The sequence below is a fragment of the Andrena cerasifolii genome, chromosome 2, assembly GCF_050908995.1.
Source record: "Andrena cerasifolii isolate SP2316 chromosome 2, iyAndCera1_principal, whole genome shotgun sequence".
NCBI classification, from domain to species: Eukaryota; Metazoa; Arthropoda; class Insecta; order Hymenoptera; family Andrenidae; genus Andrena; species Andrena cerasifolii.
This window is the reverse complement of record NC_135119.1, coordinates 14270804-14292906: the sequence shown is the minus strand read 5'-3', so window position 1 is coordinate 14292906 and position 22103 is coordinate 14270804. Positions and strand designations below refer to the sequence as shown.

The 22103-nt window shown below is 46.5% G+C and overlaps 1 long non-coding RNA gene across 1 annotated transcript in view; it reads right to left on the bottom strand.

Moving 5' to 3' along the window:
* The window catches only part of LOC143366151 (uncharacterized), a 167986-nt gene extending 154715 nt beyond the window's left edge, over window positions 1–13271 (bottom strand). Inside the window, exon 1 of the long non-coding RNA XR_013084673.1 lies at window positions 12828–13271. This is a non-coding gene — a long non-coding RNA (uncharacterized LOC143366151). The remainder of the gene's footprint in view (window positions 1–12827) is intronic.
* Between the last annotated feature and the right edge of the window lie 8832 nt (window positions 13272–22103).

Below are 22103 nucleotides of genomic sequence, written 5' to 3'. Positions count from 1 at the left end.
TTAAACAGAATGCGCTTTCGAATTTCTTCTTTCACCGAACGAAAATAATCGGCGGTCTCGCGAAAGAAAATCACCGATTAAAATAAATCAATCTGCCGCGATTGAACTTCGAGCGTGACTTTTTAACCACGAAGAACACGAAGTTCAAGGGAATAACTGGTCAGAAAGCATCGCGAAGGGATACCACTCTGAATCGTAACCTTTCGGGTTAATGAAACGGGTGCTCGGAGGATCTGCTCCTAAACTTCTGCCCCGGGCGCAAATGCAACGATAATTAATGGCGCGCAGGGAATGGAATGGCGCGTTAGCTGGCAGATCCGTGCATTTCCATCGGGAGCCGGTGCGCGCTGCGAAAGATCGTCCAATTCGGTGCCAGACATTCGTCCCGGCTTCCAGGGCTCTCTCATCTTTCTCGGAGTGTATTAGATTGGCTTCGAAATACGTGACCTCGCTCGAGAATCAACCTCATTCCCAACCTTTCTCGTCTTCCCTTCGTCCCCGGGCTTCTGCTTCGCCACCCACCTCCCACGTCGACGCTCCCAGCAAACCCCGTCGTCCTCGTTGCAACCTAACCCAACCTTCCCGGAATATGTCCGTCCTCCCCCACTCACCCAGAGTCTTTGCCCTCGCCGAACGGTTTTCCTCTTCTTTTTTTTTTTCCTTCTCCTTTTCCTTCCCCGGACGCCCTCTTTTCTTATTTCTTGCACGCTTTGACGAATGCTCAGCCATGGCCGACCAGCGCCGGGAGGGGGACCCAGACATCTCGCCGACCCAGAAGGGAGTGGTTAACGAAATCTTGCCAGTCGAGGGGGCAACGGAGGACCCGGTGCCCCTGGGTCTTTCCTCAACCCCCCCTAGGATCTCATAGAGATGCAGGATTCCGGTGGAGGGGGAGCAGTTTCGCCTTGCGTCGCGACAGTGGATTCGTAATAGGTTCGTGTCAAAAGTATGCTTCAGTAAATAGTAGTTCTTTCGTTCCACTTGAATATTCTCCACGTAAGATTGACAACCTCCACCGCGACAGCTTTCTTCCCTAAGCAAAGTGGGTATCTAATAGAGGTCCCTATTTCACGTGTATTTACATACACGTGTACACGTGCAGTAAACGTATCCGAACTTCGATCCGTGTAATTTTTAATACACGGATACCCGTGTATTTCTGTTCGCGGATACCCGTGTAGTTCTGTTCACGGATACCGGTGTGCTTCTATTACACGTGTGCACTTATATTTAAATTGGTTTTTCACGATTAACTTTGCGATTCTTTAGTTTGCATATCTCTTTTGTCTGTTTAGCATTGCACGAATGGTCTTACAGATCTAAATATCAGACACTGCAGTCTGCGCGCACGCAAATACATACATACCTCCATCGCATCACGCTGAAATTTTATTTTATTAAAATAATTTAATTTTTCACTTTATTACCTGAAAATGTCGATACTTTAGTTTTCTTGTGCCAAAATAGAAGATTAATAGATTAAATTTTGTTATGAAATTTTATTATGCGTTGATTATTGTTACCTGTAACCTGAAGATTAGCTTGTTTTCGCAAAAGCGGGCCGATATATTTGGGTACTCAGATATTCACACGTCGAGAATTACACAAATCGAATAATTCTTTAAAAATTAATATACGCGTAGGTATAGTTGTGCAGAGAAATAGCATGGTGGCCAAATACCGCCTTGTACAATCGACTAATTAGAAATATGTACATACTTTGTTGTCACTCAGGACCGCGCGCATCTTTCAGTGCGATGAGATGGAGGTATGTAAGTATTTGGGTGCGTGCAGACTGCAGTGTCTCATATTTAGATCTGTGAGACCATTCGTACAATAATGCTAAACAGACAAAAGAGATAGGGTAAAGCAACCAGTGAATGACCGAATTGTTGAATCTATGGACCTTTGAGATTAATACTTGAATATATTTATGTACAACAACAAAACAACTGTTGAAATTGCATTTAAATTTATTTTTCTTGAAATTTCTATAAAAATAATTAAGTATTCTTATCGTAATTTAAAAAAAAAAATTATAAAATGCGAAACGCGTAGAAGCCCAGTAAATGACCGCATACTTTTAATAAGAATTGTACTTAACTATAAATATAGGATATTAAAAGTGCAACTACACTCCATTTATAAACATATAATAATGTTTAAATTTAGAATTGACATTTCTTTGCCTAATGGTCATTCACTGGTATGCAAAATTAATCGCGATGAACCAATTTAAATACACGTGCACACGTATAATAGAAATACTACACGGGTATCCGTGAACAGAAGTACACGTGTACTTATAATCCGTGTACCTACACGTGCATTAAGAACACGGACTTTTAATTCCTTGATACACGTTACACGGGACACGTGTACACGTGAATTTAAATACACGTGAAGAGCCACGACCCTCTAGCATCTACCTACGCAATCCTACGTGAAGTTTTCCTAATTTACCACTTAGGGGATGGTAAAAGCCAGCCGACGAGTATACACGACATTCCATCTTCTGGAACGAACGTCAGAGCTGCGCCGCTCGAAATTCGGGCCATCGAGCACGTTCGCCCGAGTTTTCGGGCACTGCGGGCGGGATTAAAGCGGAAGAGACGCCATGCCGCAGCTAAGTCCCCGGGCCGAATGGCCGGAGTTGCTCGTCGGTTATAAAAGTTCGAATTTCATGCAGCTACGTTGCAGCACGGCACATGCACGGCGGGGTGCGCGCGCATGTAAGCGTAAGCCCGAAGTTTAGGTACCTAGAGGAGAACAAACTCGTTTCCAATGTGTCCGCTGCTCCTCGAGCTCTCCTCCGCCAGATCCAACGAGCAATTCCTATGCCAACGACTTTCCGTAAAAACGTCTCATATCGTGAGACATTGTTAAATATATTACGCCATTGCCTCCTTCGGCCAGCACACTGTGGCCGTGTAATACATATGTATGCGTGCCGGGAGACTGAGCAGACACATCGTCGATACGGGATCACGTGCCTACGGCACTTTTACAGTCCTGTGTTGATCACAGTCTAGACGACCAGTTCTCTCTGTTAACGCGGGCCCCTCGCTCTCTCGCGCCCCGTCCAGCTACGTCGAACCTCGTGGCCACCGGATTCCAAATTTTATCACGATTCCGTGGCCTTATGGGAGCCCGATCGATAGCCGGGACGCAGAAATTCGTTCGACTCGAAATTAGCCTGCTCCGTTCCCGGGCGTCGTTTCGCGCCGGACGCGGCCAACGTCGCTCTCCGCGTCTCGCCCTCGCCTTCGTTTTGCACCGGTCGCGGCGGGAAATAATTGAATCGTCCTGTCCGCGGGGCCCGCTCGATCGAAACTCCCCTGGACAGCGGGCGCGTATCCGCAACAGTGTAGAAGGTAATGAGCGTTTAAAGATAGCATAAAGTACGTGCTGGCGAAGCAGAGGTAAGACCGAGAATCTCCGTGGATCCTCGTAAGGATATCTCCTCTCCTTTCCTTTTATCTCCGGTGTCCCTCTTCTGGCTGTTCGTTCGCTCTCGGCCGCGCTATCGCGCCGTGCTTCTCCCCCACGATTGCCTCGGCGAGCGCCGGTGAAATTCTTGCATTTTCACAATCTCGCCAAGTTTTCATGTCTTCCTCCGAATATCCTTGCCGCTTCAAGTTTCCTTGGCTCGTTCCACGGGACTTCGGTCTAATGAGACTTCTCCAACGTCGCCATCGAGATAGACGCATGGATATATACCGTGTACATGTATATCCTAAACCCTTCGGGTTACATGGCTCTCTACATAAAGCTGATAGTATGTACCCAGAGAAAGAGAGAGAGAGAGTGAGCGAGGAGGGGCGATACACCCGGACACACCGAGGACAAGTGTTTCGCACACATCCGCGTCCACGGAGCCCTTACGCTTCTCTCTTGGAAATTCGTCGGCGACATTCTTGCCGATCTCCTCTCCGCCCACTCCTCCTATCGCAGACGTCCTCGGTTTTACGTAGCCAATCTTCGCGTCAACAATGTAATACGCTTTACGTCTCGTTGGAGGCGAATAAAATTTCGCAAACGAAACCCGTTCCTGATGAGAAAACTTGCAAGAGACCCTTCGCCATCCGAACGTTCCATGGGAATGCGCTTTTCCCTGTGACAGGAGAAATGACGGGGAAAGAGGGGTCGCAGATATTATTGGATCCATGGGAATGAGTACCCAGAGCAAGGTGGCGATTCTCGATGGTATTTAGGGTTCAAAAATACAGAGAACAGTAGGAGACATGAACGCGGTAGGTAGGTGTGCGTCAAGTGTTCTCCAGTTCTTAAAAGGTTTCTATCTATATTTCAAATTCCTATTTGCAAGCTGGGGAGGATGACCGCCCAAAGAAAAGAGGAAAAGGAGATTAATGTAACCACAGCTGAAGTAATTCAAGAGCTTTGTAAAGAAAAGCAAATTCGATTTTGGTCTTTAAATAAATCTTTATAATCACCTAATGAATCTTATTAAATTTGCATTAAGACTGTTTTTATTCGTTCAACTTGGCTCGCCCCAAGATTAAATCCTGAGCGCGCCACTGGCTCCTCCTCGTGAGTTTGAAATATCAGACTTTACACTTAGGTATGCAGTATCATAGTTTCATTTCCGAATCAAACCCCTTCTGACCTACCACGCCCAGGCCGCCCCAATTTCTGCATCGCCCCGAAGAACTGAACTCGAGGAATCACGAGGTTGTCCAACGTGATCAGAGTGAGAAAGCAGAAGGACCGGCCCAAAAGTATCGTCGATTCGTGGCGTGGTATGGTGACGCCGACATTGCAACAAGTTGGACACCGCTAAAAATAATGAGGGGGTATACACGGGCGAGAATAGCGATCCACAGCTGGACGGAGCCGCCTCGAGGAAGCATAAACGACGGGCAGTGTGACTACCACGCGGCGATCGGCCGCGAATCAGCGTAAAGAATCCTGTTTACGATATCGCCGTTGCATTTCGAAGCGATGTCGAGCTGGCCGACCAGTCGGCCGGACGGCTAATTGAAAAGTCCTAGATGCCTCGGCGAGGTTCAAGCACGGCTTCGATTTACGTACACAAATTCGCCAGTCCTCTGGCCGCCATTGGCCGAGCTCGGGTTGCAGCATTCGCGAGCGAACAGTGTTGCTGGCGCGCGGCTGAGTAAAAGCTGCACTAAATAATACACCAACAGAGATATACCTTCGGGGAGAAGAGAGGCCTATGGGTGAAGTCTACGCGCGTGCTTCACTCCGAGCAACTGCTATTAAACAATATCAAAGGGAGTGTCTCGCGGAGACACTGCTCCATATCTTAGCCTCGAATCTCGCTGCGGAAAATGTTTAGCTCGTACAGTGCCTAGCACTTAACCCTACCCTACCGCAATTTAGTTCCTACGGAAAGGACGAAGAGACCCCTTGCATACCCCGATATGCTCTACATTCACATGAAGTTTCATTAAAATCTTTAGACTTATTAAAAGTTTTATGCTGGATATAGAATAATTGAACGTGAGTAAAGCCGGGAATCCAGTTGGAAATTAAGCTGAGCTAAGCTATGCTATGCTAATTTAAAAAATTAGCTTCGATAGATCTTAAAGCCGGGAATCCACCGGGATGCTGAGCTATGCGATGTTATGTTTTAGATTAGCTTTTGGAGACGGTTCCATAAAAACGTATTGAAGCTAATTTCTTTAAAACGTAGCATGGCATAGCATAGCTTAGCATAGCGTAGCACCAAAAGTTCAGCTAAGCTGTGCTATGTTTATAACACAGCCAGATATAGCATAGCATAACATAGCATAGCGTAGCATAGCGTAGCGTAGCGTAGCATAGCATAGGTTAGTTCAGCTTAGCTTAGCTTAGTTTAACATAGCATAGCATAGCATAGCATACCATAGCATAGCATCGCATAGGTTAGTTCAGCTTAGCTTAGCTTAGTTTAGCATAGCATAGCATAGCGTAGCATAGCGTAGCATAGCGTAGCATAGCATAGCATATCATACCATAGCATAGCGTAGCATAGCGTAGCATAGCATAGCATATCATACCATAGCATAGTATCGCATAGGTTAGTTCAGCTTAGCTTAGCTTAGTTTAGCATAGCATAGCATAGCATAGCATAGCATAGCATAGCATAGCATAGTATAGCATAGCATAGCATAGCATACCATACCATACCATAGCATAACATCGCATAGGTTAGTTCAGCTTAGCTTAGCTTAGTTTAGCATAGCATAGCATAGCATAGCAAAGCATAGCAAAGCATAGCAAACCATAGCATAGCATAGCATAGCATAGCAGAACATAGCATAGCATAGCATAGCATACCATACCATACCATAGCATAACATCGCATAGGTTAGTTCAGCTTAGCTTAGCTTAGTTTAGCATAGCATAGCATAGCATAGCAAAGCATAGCATAGCATAGCATAGCATAACATAGCATAGCATAGCATAACATAGGTTAGTTCAGCTTAGCTTAGCTTAGTTTAACATAGCATAGCATAGCATAGCATACCATACCATAGCATAACATCGCATAGGTTAGTTCAGCTCAGCTTAGCTTAGCTTAATTTAGCATAGCATAGCATAGCATAGCATAGCATCGCATAGGTTAGTTCAGCTTAGTTCAGCTTAGTTCAGCATAACTTAGCTTAGCTTAGCTTAGCTTCCACGTGGATCCCCGGCTTAAAGCTCCCGCCTAATTTTCAGGACGACGCCTAAATTTCGAGTGCGACGACTCATTCGAAAGCTTCCATTGAATCTAAAAATGAATGGCCAGCGGAGCGAGAAGCGAACAAAGGTTGGCGAATTTTCCTCCATTCTGTCCTCCCTCGTAAACGTGGTGATTCCTGCCAGCGTGTGTAGGTACGCGGCAAATAATTCCAGCGTACGTTGTATGTGGACCATAAAGAGGGACCGTCGGGGAGGAGAGCGAACGAAAAAGTAAGCGAGCGATCGATACGGGGTGGCGATCGATGCGCGATGGAACCGCGATCATAACCGAGGCGAACGTCCTCCGCGGGATCGATGCGATGGGCACGGGGAGACCACGTGAGACTCGAGCTTGGGATACAGTCTCCGAACCGAACGAGAGTGCGAGGTCGAGGTAATCGCGTGAACCAACCTTCCGCGAACTAATTATCCTCCGTACGAAATATAATTCCACCGACTGCTCAGCGTGCAGGTGTAGATAATCGACGGTAATGATCGCTCATGTATATGCAACGAGCAAGACGGAAGAGTCATTTGCGAATGCAAAGAGGTACAGCGGAAGAATACGCCTACGTTGGCAAATAATTTCAGAAATCCTTAGGCGTCCTTTAATTGCACGTGTTATATGGTAAATCAACTATCGCCGGCTCTTTTGCCAAATAGCGGCGCGAGGCCGATTTCAATTCGAATCCAACGTGGACGATCGTAATTCCCTTCGGTGCTGTATCAATTGAATATCTGAATTTTTATCGGGACCAAACGGCTACAGGTAGTATAATTTGCTGCACGGGGAAACTTTTCTGTCATTCGGAACGGTAATATTTATGTTCATGGGAATTCAGCACGTCAGGTCATTTTCCTAAACATCCTAGGCTCTGTTAAAATTGTCCCCCAATTATTTTGCTAGAATGTACGAAGACACTTCTTCCCGCAAGCGGATTACAAGTTACGTAATCTTCGTATTTGTTATTCTATGCCTCTTTAATCTTCAATTCCTCCGCGGAAGACTTTTATCGTATTCGTGGGTTTTTTTATAATTCATATGGAGCACTCTCGTCTGCTTCAGATAATGGACGTTCTACTATATGGTTGAAAACATCAGTTCCCAAGTTTTTCGTTTCGCGAAACGGGAAACACCGTCCCGCGAATGGCAGGATCGTTCTGGCAGGTTAGTTTCACGAAAGACGAGCGTGATCTCGTTTCTAACAGGAAAGCAATCTAGCGGTATCGCCCAGAAGACCAACGGTATCCTTCGACGTTAAATGGTTAGCTGCGGTATAAAAAAAAAGAGGGCCGGTCGATTTTTTCCTCTGCTCCGCAGGCTGTTCTCCGGGAAGGAGGTAACTGAAGCGGCCGGGTCAGCGAGGCACTAAAGCATTTTTTCGCGCAAACTTTTTCGCATGCCCCTTTACTGGCCGCTGCTGCTCTCAGGTAAGCTGTAGCTTCTTCATTTCTCCCGAGATACTTGTAAACATTTTGCTTCTATTCCCGTAGAAATTCCTACACAACGAACATTAAACTCACACTCCTATGCAACATTGAGTCCCCGACACGTAGCTCAATGAGTAATCGAGACGCGGGGAAGCAGGACGATGAATTTGAGCGTGTTAAGTGTCCGACCAAGGGGAGATTTCTTTCGCGAAGGTCGACTACGTCGAAGGTTCGACAAAGGTGAGACCTCCTATTGGAAGGAACGCGGAAGGTGACCCCAAGGGAGGGGTGGTACAGGAAAAAGGTGGCACATCTTTGGCAGAAGAAAAAGAAGTGGGGGCAGAACGCCGACGTGGGCGGATAGGCCAGGAAGTTTGCTCAATCTCTCGTGAGAATGTGCATCAAGCGACATCCAAGGATATCACGATATACGACCTTCGAAAATAGGGGCTGCGCAGGTCTCTGTGCGTCGACGAATTGATAAAGCCTGCCGAAATGTTAACAACCCCTCTGGAATTATTGACTCCATCGACACCTCGTGCTTGTAAGTCCACTTCAAGGTAAGTTATTAACTGCTAAGTACCTACTCTCGCGCAAAGAATAATCCAACCCCCAAAACTCCGTAGAATTGAAACACCCGTTGCACCCGATTTACCGCGAAAAATCGATGCGAATAACGATCGGGAAATATGAGTTCTCTGTGTCCGCCAATTAGTCAAGCCACCCCCGCTCCAACGATTATTTTATAATTAAGGGCTCCACATTCCACGAGCCGTCCTTCGGTACTTTATTATCTCGTGTTAACGACAGTCCACGCGCGGCTACTTAAACGTCGAAATACGTTCGCGGACGGCGAGCTACTAAATCGGGCGCTTTATCCGCTCGTATTTTAGCGTCGATTATTTACCGTTCGTCAGTGGGCATGATAAATAAATCGCCGGCGTATCGCGCGTACGGGAGCTTGCTGGATTAATTAGCGGGGCGATAAAATTCCGCGGGCGCGTAACGCCGGGCTATCGCGGACGTTAAACATCGGCAGGCGACGCGACGCGTCCCGACCGCGGCCCGACGTAATTTTCTCGGGGAGGCCGCGGCGAGCCTGGTCGCAGTAAAAGAAGAGTACGCGCTGGCCTGCTCGGCTGGCATACGCCGAAAGATCAAATGGTGGACGCGTGACGAGCAAGTTCGGCCAACGAATGAGCAAACGCAAGTGTACACCGCGGATATGGACTTGGCCGCATGAAAACGCTGCGTCAAAACGGAAGCTGCAGAGAGTTGCTCGACTTTATTCGTGCGCTGGCCCAATACAGTGGAAGGTAAAAATATTCGGGTTGTACAGGGTGTAAAATAATACGCGGGCATAACTTTAGTAATGGATTCGGCACATAAAAATAATAAACGAAGTTTATATGAATGTTTGCTCTATTTGACCTTGTTTCTGAGTTATGCCCACTTATCGTGGTACACCCTGTATAGGACGAGCTACTATTTGTGGATAGAATATCTTAGAGATAGGTGGATGATTTTATAGAATTTTTGACTACTTAGAATCCAGGTGTTATGTTGATTCTATTTCTTCTACCTGGACATGGTTTTCTTTATTTACAGATACTTATGGTGTCCAGGCAGTGGATTAACCAATAAGCAAAATAAGCACGTGCTTAGAGCATCAGAAAGAAGGGAGCACCGTATAAATTTTCTGAATTTTAAAATCTACGTTTTGGTCAAATTATCGGAAATGCAAATCGTGCATTACGTTGACGCGATCACCCTGTATAAAAGGGCTTCGAAATCTTTTAAGTGTCAGGGCCTCTGAAGGTCTTAATCCAGCCCTGCATCCAGAAAATGAGTGGTCAAGTAACATTGTTATTTTTTTATTCGAATTTCTTGCTGGTACGAATACTTTTGTCCTCCACTGTATTTCGTGCGAGAGGTTGGGGAATGGCTGCGGCTTTTGCTGGATTATGCACGGCGAGGACATTGTGCGGGCTAAAATCGGCAGGCTATCAAAAGTCTACTACACCGAGGCGCTGTTTTAGCGCGAACTAGGAGACAGCGAGCACGCCCAGCAGATCTTTATCCGACACAGAGCTCAAAGGGTGGCAAAGAAACGCTCGCGTGACTCGGTAATGATAGCTGTCACCAGGATTGCGCATCCCTTTGTTAGCGTCAATTTGTAGCCAGCCGCAGGGTTAATGCGTCCGCGAATGCAATTGTTTTATCCGATGTAGGGGTTGAATGCGAACCCTTTTACACTCATCTGTTTTGTGGACACACCCTGTTACACCTTCCCTCCGCAGAAGTCTAAATTTCATAAAACTTAACCCAGACCTATACTGATGATAATACAAAGGAGCATTGATCAAAGTTCGTTTCATATCCCATGTAGTTTCAGCACCCTGGACTTTCATCATCCAGCGCTCACACTCTCGAAGCACAGCCCGCCCAAGTCTGAGGAATGGAGCCACAGGAAGAGTTCGATATTCAATTTCCATCACGTCAGGTTTACACGACCGAACTTCCGCTGGATTACGATCTCCCTGCAGGCATTGTTCATACACCATCACCCCTCCCTTTCGATCCCCCGCGTTCCTCGAAACACGGTTGCAACGTCTCGAAGATTGAAAGGAAGAAAATGAAACGCGGAGTAACGAGGGAGCTTCGGATATGAAATATAAAAGCCGGCGTAATTGGCATTTCTAAATTATACAGTTGCAACCTTCAAAGTGTCGTAAAGTTCCTATCTCGTTGGTTTATCCCTTGCACCTGTCCGAATAAAGGCTACCCACCGAAGCGAGATCCCGACGATAAATTGGGACGCGCTTTAATTGTAGTTCACGCGCGTACGGGCTTAATGCACGCCGGATAATGAAAATGCAGCATCACCGCGGGTTTGTACGTTTTTTCCCTCTCCCTCCCCTTGCGAATTGCCGAGCGTGGCCAGCGGGCACTGTGGCAGCGAGATACAGTCTCCTAGAAATATCCCCGGGCGAGAGACGAGGCCGCGGGTGAGAGAGGCTGAAGCAGCAAGTAAGACAAAATGAAAGCCCGCGCTGGTCATTTCACCTTGTGATCGCGCGGCCACGTTCGCCAAAGCTGGAAAAAAGGAAAGAAGCGAAAGAAGGAAGGGAGGGAGACGTTGCAGCAACTTTATTTCACCAGCGCCAACTGGTCCTCAACGTCAGCTGCTGCAAGCATCGGATGTACTCGCGGGCTGTACGACATTCTGCGGCATAAATCACGCGGGATACATGGTTAATTGTACAATCGCGATAAATCAAACGATCAGCGGGAGGCCGTAATTACCCGTACGTGGACAATGATAAATCAAATGCAAAGACGTAGAATCGTAAAATGTAATAGCCCCGCGGCTTATGAATGTTACGGGTAAGAGCGTGTACACAGTGTTGTGTCTGTTATTAGGCCTCGGCCAAGATATTTACTTGGGAACATGCAATTCTCCCTGCCTCTCTTCCCGTCCCGCTGCTCTCCCGATTAAAGTTTATACGTGGAATAGTTTGTGAACGATGGAGTTTGAACACAACTATGTATCAGTTTGTTTAAAGCCGTTTCATGCTGCTAACTTAATCAGTTAAGAACATTATGACCCCAGAAAGGATCCCAAGAAGCTTGATACAGAGAGCCACAATGTTATTTAAGAAAGTAAGTAGTTGTGTAAATGTTGTCGTCACTGCGCGATTAATACAGCACAAAAGTTATGAAATGAATAAAAGCAGAAAGATTTTCCCAACGATTTTGTGACACACTGTATAACTCTCCGGTATCAATTTCTCGAGAATTTTTAGGTTAGCGCAAAGGACAATGCGCCAGCTGATCAAGGAACGGCTATAAATCCTAGAGTAGCGGCTGTTGAAGATTCTAAGGGTTCGCAACGTTTTAACTGATTCGAAATTAATCGCTGTCGCGGAGTAATATTTCAACGGAGACAAAAGATTTATGCGCTATCGTAAAGACACCCCGCGACCCGATATCACGGCGCGCCATCGTCAGGTCTTCCTTCTAACTACTCACGTGCTCCCAGCTGTTCTTATATGTATACGAACGCAGCTCGTTAAGCCACGAGGTCCACGCGTTGCACACTCTTACCGCGGAAACGTTTAACGAACGATTAAATGACCGGTGGAAGCTTCTCCCGATACCTGATCGAGGACCACGACCGTACGCTACACTCGGTTATTCGCGAAGTCGACTGAAACACTGCGAGGAAGACAATGGCCACGGCGAAGACAAAAGAGTGACTAAATGGTCACGTGATTGCCATGGGAACACATCTCACGCGATGCTCTTACTACGTAATCGTACAAATGCACACTGTAAGCCTACGAAGTAGAATTTCGAATATACTTTTCTTGAGAAACAGAAGCTTTGCTCGAAAAGGAAAACGACTATTGTGATAAAAAATAAAGTACGGTTGTAACGGTTAGGGTACCTATTAGCATTCCTTGATATTCATCAACAAAGACACACCGTTCTGAAACTTCTCACTTCTCCATACGCACTGCAAGCTTACACCGCTGTCGTTAATTTCCGTAAGTCGCATTAATGAGAACAGACCGTAAGAGCATGGTTAGGTTTCGTCAAAGTAACTACGAGAACATTCGATGCCTCGTGTGGATGCGAGACAAAGCCCGATGGGTGGGCTGGGCGTGAACGGATCGATGGTAAAGCGAAGTGGTGGTACTGACCTGTGCGAACAACGAGTCGGCAGAAAATTCCAATAAAGGTCGTACATCATCGAGCCGGGAGATTAAGCCGGTCACGTGGTCCTGTGCACGCATGCTGCCACTTCGAGGGAAGGATGCGATGTTACGGCGAGAGGCGTGCGCCTGCGCGCATAACGGTCCCGTTCACTCGCGATCACGATGCGTGGGCGTGAGACGGACCACGTAGACGAATTTTCCGCGAGCACGGGGGCGCGCGTGGCCAGCCGTCCGTCGGACGACTTTCGCGAGATTTAATGAATGCCACGCGATCGACCCGGCCGCGTGTCGTGGCTTCAACTGGTCACAGTTCATCTCCGCGTGTTCCTCCTCTTCTGCCCTCGCATACGCGCGACGAATGCCAAACGACAGCCGTGTACCACCGATCCTCAGGACGAGACGAATCGCGTTTGATTACACGTACAATTTAGGCACCGGAACGCGACATCGCGAGAGAAGCTATCCTCGCGTGACAGGCCCACTCACTCGCGTCACACGCTCGGTCGGTACGGCTAGGTTTTTCGGAACGCCCGGTGCTACGTGACGCGCGCCTTTTCGCGGGTTACTTACCGGTAACGAAACCGGCGTCCCTGATGAAATATGTAGTCTATGACATAATCGAAAGTCAGGCTGGCGCCCGTTTATTGGCGCTAGTGTCGACGTCGGCCAACGTACCGTAGCAACCCTACGTCACTTTCGTCGTCGAAGGTGTTGCTGCCGTAGGTGGCACGGTCGTTTCGGCCCTAGGTAAAGGTAACGCCGTCTGAAGAAGAGCCTTCGGGAGAAGACCAGGTGGGGGTTTATGGGTTTGCATCCTATGTACTCCATCGTATCTCTAGTTATGGTCCCGCGACAAAACCCACCTATATAACGCCGCGGCGCGGCGTTACTTTGTGTATCGAATGCCGGGGCGAGCGTCGATCTACATGCACATCTGTGTCTGCGCGTGCGTGCGTGCAGGCAGGCGTGTGCACGCCACGTATGGGATACACCTTGCAGGCATGAATTGCGGGCTCTCGTTTCACGACGCGGTGGCTGACACGGGGAGGCGGTCGCGTAACCGCCGTCTGGTAGAAGGCAACGTTCCATCTCCCTGGCATGTAAGTCGTTACAGGAGGATTTTAGCAAAATTGAGTCCCCCCACCCCGAACTCTTTTCAAAGTATAAGCCCGTTTCCCGTATATCTCGCGCTGGCGCCACTGCACTCGCCGTCGTCAAGATGAGGCGAGATTGAGGCTTATTCTTTCCCCCAGAAAGCCTCCCATCTTGGATAAACTTTACATTTCCTCTTTACTGGCAACTTTTCCCTTAGATTAAAATTTTAATCTGAGGCTGCCTGAGACGAGCCGGGGTATCTTTCAGGCGTTGTAATATTGCGATAATTACGATTTTACGATAAAATGAAGGCGAAATGAGAGAAAGATGAGGGGGGGGGGATATTTTGTTGGGGCGCTTAAGCGTGGAACGTGAAACGGATTAATGTAACCATCCGAATTTGTTAGTTATACACAGTGACACGTAAAATTAACACAGTATAAGGACGTGTTGAATCAAACGAGTTTGGTTGGGTGTGTTGGGCAAACGGAAATATGGCGGGAAGTTTATGCGATCGGTAAAGTAGGGCGCGATAAAAGTTATCGACCCGTGTAGCTATAGCACACTGTCCAGGACTGCAGTAATCAAACGCGGCGACTGTGTGGGTGTGTCGCCAGTAATTCCAGCCGCAAGCTATTAATGAGTCTGTGTAATCAGATCGTAATTTATTTGCTAAAAGTTAAATTTCACAGGATTAAAAAATACATCTGACAACAAATATTAATTTTGATAGCAGAATTCGACAAAATCATTGCAATAGTTTTATGTGACATATTAGATAGACTTGTATGCATCCCCGAAAGTTTGCGAAAATCGTGAAACGTTACCTGGCCGCGAGAGGAGCTCAACCTGCCCCCCCCCCCCCCCCATTATCTCACCCTGACAGGTTCCACGTAAACAAGGATAGAGACAGTCGGCTAGAGGGATGGAAAGCGCTGTAGGGGGCGCGGTGGAGGGGGAAATGCTGGTCAGAGAGCGGCCATGATGGTTCGGGCAGCCAATCAGAGGGTCGCGTTGCTCCGTTACGGCGTAATGGCCGCGGGACACCGCCCAATGTAAAACCCGACGGACGATACGCTTATTGGATCCGAAGGCGTTAAAAGTTTTATTGCATGACTGACAGTTACACCTCGCATCTGAAACCCCGCCACGCTCGTCTCTCCCTTTTACTCGTAAAAACCAAGGCGCGCGGGTATCTGTCGCAGCCCCGCGGATACCCTGGAAAACCCCCCATCGCACCGAATGCCCCCTGGACTACGCCCCGTCAGCTCTGCATCGCCTTTATTCGGAAACTCCATTTTCTAGCTACTCTCCTACTCACCCCTTTACAGTTGCTTGCAAGCAGCGTAGGAAATTTAGAATTTGCACACGGGATTTGCGAATTTCCCTGCTACTTTTTTCGATTACAAATTTGCAAATTTATAACGAGGAGGGAATAAAAGGAAATGTGTTATAAATAGGTATGGATCGTTTTGGAGTAAGACGCTATGCAAGTCACATTGGTCTGTAGAAGATATTTTTTATAATTAAGTTTCTTTTGTAAATGAGTCAATAGACTTGTGGAGGAAGATAATAAGTATAGTAACATATCGGGGACTTATAATGGAACTTTTGTAAGAAGTAGGGTAAAAGGTGGGGCTAAAAGTCCGGCGGGTAAAAAGTCCCGAATTCAAAATCTCTATTCCTAAGCAACGTATTGAGTTTCGCGGTATATTATGTAAAAGGCGAGAAGAAACGGAGGTGACTACAGAGTCGCCAGTCGCTTCTGGACGTTCATGCGAATTACACGACGCCTTCTTTATTTTATGTATCGAAAACCAAAACAAATACGCCGTCTTTATTATTTCATACGAAGTAAACCAGAGTTTAAAAGCGTATCAGCCAAGTACGTTAAGATTGTACGTTCCTTTAGTAATGTGTGCATGATATTGTTTATGGCTGAATGATAATATTTTCTAACGTATATATCGCAGAAACTATAGAGGTACCATTGGGACAAAAAGTCCTTCAGACTGAAAACATATATTTTATTATTTATTTTCATAATAAGATGGCCAAAGTATGAAAAAATTATACCAAAATCTTTAAATAGTGTTTTTGTTTTAGTTGAGCGATTTTTTTTTGGTTTTTAGTCCAAAGTGAACCTTTGACTTATATTTTTATTTTTTACTAAAGAAGTCATGCTTTCCATTCAATATTTTATCTATAGGTACCAAAAAGAATTGGTTTAATAAATATTTGTTGATTTGAAAAGAGTTTTTTACTTATTTAGTTTAATATTACACGAAAAGACATTAGGGACTTTTTGCCCCGTGCGTGGGGCAAGAAGTCGATTTTGCATTGAAAAACATTTTGTGGTATAGGTAACTCAACAGAAAATAACAATATCAACAAACGAACTTCGTGAACGTAAAGCATAATAGTTATAGTTTATACAAAATAACACCAGACATCTCTAGATTGTTATTACTAAATTTTACGTAGGTTTATATGAAAAACGGGACTTTTAGCCCCACCCTACCCTACTTCTCAGAAAAATATATCACACATATCTTCTGTTATCGGCAATCATTCATGCTGTAGGGTCTAAGAGTTACCACTTACAAGGGAACATCCTGTGCCCGGAAATTCAAAAAATTCTGAAACTCTGTGAATATGTTGGAAATTTCCTCCGGATTACAACGCAATTTTTGTTTGCTGCTCAAATTCACTCTAAGCGGGTGTAATTGCCCCCTGAAAATCCGGTTATTTCTCGATTATTTTTTTTGCAAAATAATTTTTTTACCAAATGATAGATCTAATTAAAAGAAGCAACTTTTGTCTTGAAACTGTTTTCCTATCTCGTACAGTTTGCGAGTTATAACGCCAAATCGGAAAGTAACTGAATTTTCGGGGGTTAATTTCATTCCCTGCGAGTGAATTTGGGCAGCAAACAAAAATTGCGTTGTAATCAGCAGGAAATCCCCCACATATTCACAAAGTTTCAGAATTTTTTGAATTTTCGGGTTTGGGATTTTCCCTTGTTAGTGTTAATGGTTTCTAGAGTTTTTCTCCTAAATTATAGATGGTCAAGAAGCGTAGCTCTTCTGTAAAATAATAGTTAGTTTGCAAGGAAAATTCAATTAAGAAGGCAATGTACTTTATTAAGTAGTTTGTAATGGCCGCATATCAGTTGCATTTTTAATAAATATTATTAAGTTGAAGTTTAGTAATGGAATTTATTGTAACTTAACAAAGAATCAAAATTTACACTTCAACAACCAAATTTTTAAAGGGGGTGAAAACATCCCCCAAAATTGGGGGTTGAAAATACATTTTCTGGAACATCTAGAGAACTATTAGGCGCAGAAAAAAATTTGCTTCCAAGCGTGTGTGTGTTTTTTAAAGACCAATTCTGTAAAGGGCTCAAATGTTTATAAAATTTCTTTTGTTTTAACACCTGTAGGTATTAAAAATTAACACTTCTTTGTCACTTTGGTAAACAGTTCAAAATCACGTGCTACATTCAATCGAAAGGATTTATTCACGAATGCTTCATCTCTTTCTAATTTTCCTTATCACTCTCAGAATCGCGATGCTAGACGCGTTGTACTAAACGCACGGAATACATCCCTCGCAATAGCAGTACATTTAATTAGCGAACGTGTACGAGAGCAGCGGAACGTACCTACAGCTGAAAATATGTTCAGGCTAATCGTTTCATGCAACCGAAAGTCTGTTGAACGTCGTTGCATATCATTAATCAGTTTATATCGCTCCAAGAAGATTGAACAGATATTATTACCCGCTACATAAACTGCCAGTATAATACGCGTTCGTGTTATTAAATATTTAAACCTTAATTAATTATCCCCCGTTGCTGTTTTTTGTTATTGCGCCGCTAGCGGCTGACGATGATATGCGATGTAGGAAGCATTGCGATTAGCTTGCTCGCTAATGAGTTACACGCCCGGTTTGTAACGCAGGCTAACGGTGTTCTCCAACACCCACGTACAGTACACACGCATGTGTGCCGATCAAGATAATACAGGGTGTAAATTAAGGCGTATGCAACTATGTTACTTGCCATAAAGGATAGTTGACGCAACGAAGAATTTTTTCCAACCCTCTCGCAGCTATATTTCCACACCAGCACGCTGCGCGTTTACTATTAACTTCGCCTATGCCCGCAAAAAGCTTCTGCGTTTTGCAGTAATTTAAATGCAAGAAGTCTAAAGAGCGTAGTAGGTTCCAGAGTAATTAAAGAGAAGCTGTCCGGTAAGTCTGTGAAAGATAAAAAGCAATTCGATATTCGATCAGCGCGTGGCTGACTGTGAAACATTACGTTGCCGAAAGGTTAGCAGAGGTAGCAAAGCAGCGTTACACTCACCCCCGGCCTGGATCGATGAACTCCGATTTCTCAGTGGGCACTGCACTCTGTTATAGTCAGCACGCGATTGTCTAACAATAGATCACTCCCGCACAGTGGCCTCTCCGACGTCACAGACTCCGGCCATGATCATCAGCGCGACAGACACGATGAAGTCATCGATGACTTTCCGACCTGGGTCAAGGGCGGCTGGTTTACAGCCTGCGGCTGTCACTCCGCATAACTCATCTTCCTCCTGGCAGACAGTAAGATAGCTCCATCGCTATCAACTGTTTACTTCTGCTGCGTGCTGCCGTATCGCTTCTACAAAGCGGCTAATTGCACGTCTTAAGATGCATCTTGTACTTTTATAGCTCGCGGTGCTCTGTATCACGTGTCCTCCAAGTTAGGATAACTGCAACTGCGGTCACGAAAGTAGGGGGAAGATCGCTTGCAAAGTAGTCTGTCAGAAGGCACACGATTCTGCGCATCTTCCATTATTGGTTTATTTAAAAGATCGAACCCTCTACGATTAGTTCTGCAGATGGAGAACAAGTCTCCGCGAAGTGGTGCCTACTGCGCCCCACAGTTCCGTTTATTTCCCTTGAAACACAAGTGGGGCGTACTTCATCTGCCATTGAACGATCTATATTCGTAACATCACAGCGTCTCGCTTATGCACTGAACATTCACTTACTGTTCTCCCATCCCTGTTTATCTTCCCGCCTTCCTCCTCGAGTAATGCTTTCTCCGAACACTCGGCCGCCGAGTCGACGCCTGAGCGCGCCCTTGTGCGCGTTCTCCACTCGAAAACGGGCGTCGTCCATCGACACTCGAGTCCTTTCATGAATATTATCTCGCCGCGAGGGTCGCGCCAAGCAGTGGTCGGGAAAGGCGTAAGAAATTCGTCGTCTCTCCTCCGAGTAAACAATAATCCTCCTTCGCGCGGCCGAAATTGCTCTCGCAGGCGCCTGTTCCGCGGCGGCACCAGCGGGGAATAAACAATCCCTGGCCTCGATGGAGCCGAGCGCCACGGAGCACCGTAATTATTTACAAGTCCCGAACGAAAGATGGGAAGCCAAGAGGAGCGCGGAACAGGAGTCGGGGCGACCATGTGCTCCGCGAGCCTCACGAACATAACTGCGCTTGCGCCCCTTCCCTATGTCTGACCCCTGCGAACGTCACACAAGCTCTTCCGTCGCTCTATTCCCCCCCCGTCCTCGTCCTGGGCTTCCCTCCGCCGGCGACAAGAGATGGATATGCTGTAAAATCCCGTCCAGTGAACTGTTACCAGCTACCGTGTGCCGGCCATCTACGCGTTCCAGGAACAGCGGCGAAAGGGGGTGCTCCGATGACGGCTGCGGCCTGTCCGAGGTAGGGTGCACGCCTGCACCGCTGCATCTCTTCTCCTGGCTAGGGCGACTCTGTGCTCCCGCATTCGCTCTGTCCTCCCTGGTCGGCGATTCAACGTTCCTACGTGCCGCTGCTACGCGATTCGTTCGTTTTATCGGCTCGGGGAGGTCAAAGTGGTCGACGTTTGGTCGATGGTGGACGCGAGATATCGAGGTGCGATTCGATTGGGTTCAGAGAGCTGGATCGAGATAACCGAGTCTGGCCCTGATGGTTATTGACCTGATATGAGTAACTTATCGGCGATGCTGCGTGGCTGATTCACTTCAGCCTTCATCTTTTACGTTGTGGGCAGATGCGGGTTAAATAGTTGTTTATGTTAAGGAGAAACTGTGCGATCGAGTGCCATTACACTGATAAACCTTTCTTTATCTGTCTCGACTTTCAGTGAACTTCCAACTCTGGTGCCCTCTTCGCTGATTGCCAATTACTATGTGAATCACGTTTGGAGGCTGCCGTCGAGTCTACTGATCGTCTGTTATTCTATTATACTTCAATGAGAGGGGTAGATGACCTAGACGGATGCCTCTGAATGGAGTCGAGCTCGAAACGTAGAAGCCAATGTGTACCAATGACTTTCCGACTATTTTCACAGAAAAGGATACGTTCTTTTTCTTTGAACTGACGTCACAGACCTGCTTCGCCCTCGCAAGACTCGAACGCCTCCTCGTCATCATTATTCAACGGAATCGTTATCCGTCAAACTATTCAAAATCATTGGCTGCGACGTTCGGAGCCACGTTCCACCCAGGTTCGACCAGGTCGTGGCCAGGAGGGTCGAGTCCCAACATGGCTGACGATCCTCTCACGCGCGCTTATTCTTTTGAATAATATTCGCGGACAAGAAGCAAGTGAACTCGGTATCTCGCGCACGTGAAATCACTATAGGGCTACCCACTCCCAGGTCTCGCGGTGGCGCGCGATCGAAACCGCGGCCGAAGCCACGGGGCACACTGGATACTTCTTCGCGCGACCCTTCCACTGCGCTCCAGGCGCATCCGTGTGCACCCGATGCACCCCCTTTTACGCACTTGCTCTCTCTCTGTAGTTCCTTGCAGGTATACCCATGCGCACTGCACCGAAAAACCAAAGAGGCAGCATCGTCGAAGAAGGTGAAGCTTATTCGTGTATCGAACATTCGCGTCACGTCGGCAGTGAGCAGGAAGCCGGCGGTCACCAAACACGAAAGGTTACGGGCCAATGGCGGCGAATGGGCGTTTCGCGTGATGCCTCTCTTTCTGTCTATTCAATCCCGGCCGATACCAATTTTACTCGCGGCGACGGTCGGCTACCCGGACGATCAATTAAAATATCCGCGAGCTATTATAGCCGCGTGCGCTCGTTTCGCTCGGCCGGTCTCATCCCGATTCCGCGAATAGTTGGCGACGGGCGAAATTAAGAGGAGAACGCGGGGGGACGTGTAAACACGACGGCGTTCCTGTCGGGGTGGTTAACAACTCACTGAACTAAACGGCCTTTGCGTCATCTCTGGCCGCCGCGGGGTTCTTCGACCATGTGTTCAAAGCGGAATGGAATCTCGAGCATCGCGTCTTTATTGATTTTCAGATAAATACAATGACTTGGTCAGTGATAGGTCCTGCGATCATAGAAACAAAGGATATTATTCCGAAAGAGACCGGTGGCCGATCGTGATGAGGTTTGGGGGGAAGGGTGGGGGTGTATGGGGTGTGGATCCTAAATTTAAAATTGTAGCTTCGGGTATTTATTAGTTGTCGAAATATTAATAAAAAATTATTGGTGTCTTATTTTTGAAATTTTTTTTTCGACGTTGGTGCAGGCCCCTCTACTCGGAAACCCTCAAGTCCTGCCATCTTTTATTTTTGAAATTTTGTAACCACAGTCTCATTTTTAGCATCGCCAAGCTCACATCGGTTCGCTATCATGCTTTACGTGCCCCCACCCCTGCACTAATCTAACCCCAACCAATACTAATACCCGGGACAAGTTGGAAAGTGGAATGCGTTGTGTTGGTATAAGTCATCAGAAATATTGTTAAGAGGCCGTGGTAAAGTGATTAAAAAAAAATCTGTAAGGTGTACTCTTTTACGCACAATTACCCCTGTACCTTTTGAACGCGTTAACTGCCGAAGCTAAAATCTGATATTTTGGGTCTTTCCACACCCCTCGCAATACCCACCAAGTTTCATCTCGATCGGCCACCGGTCTCTTTCGGAAGGACAGCCGAAATAAATGTCCGTTTGGAAATAAGCATAAGAATTCACTGAAAAGTGACGGTATTGATTTGCGCGGGTTCGTTTAGATCGCTGAATGCTTCAAATGAATAGAGATCGAATATAAATAGTTGAGCGGCTATAGTTTTGTAAATCAGAGGATTAAGTAGTTCCCCGGGCATAGGTACTTTTAACTTTTAAAGGCAAAGAAAATAC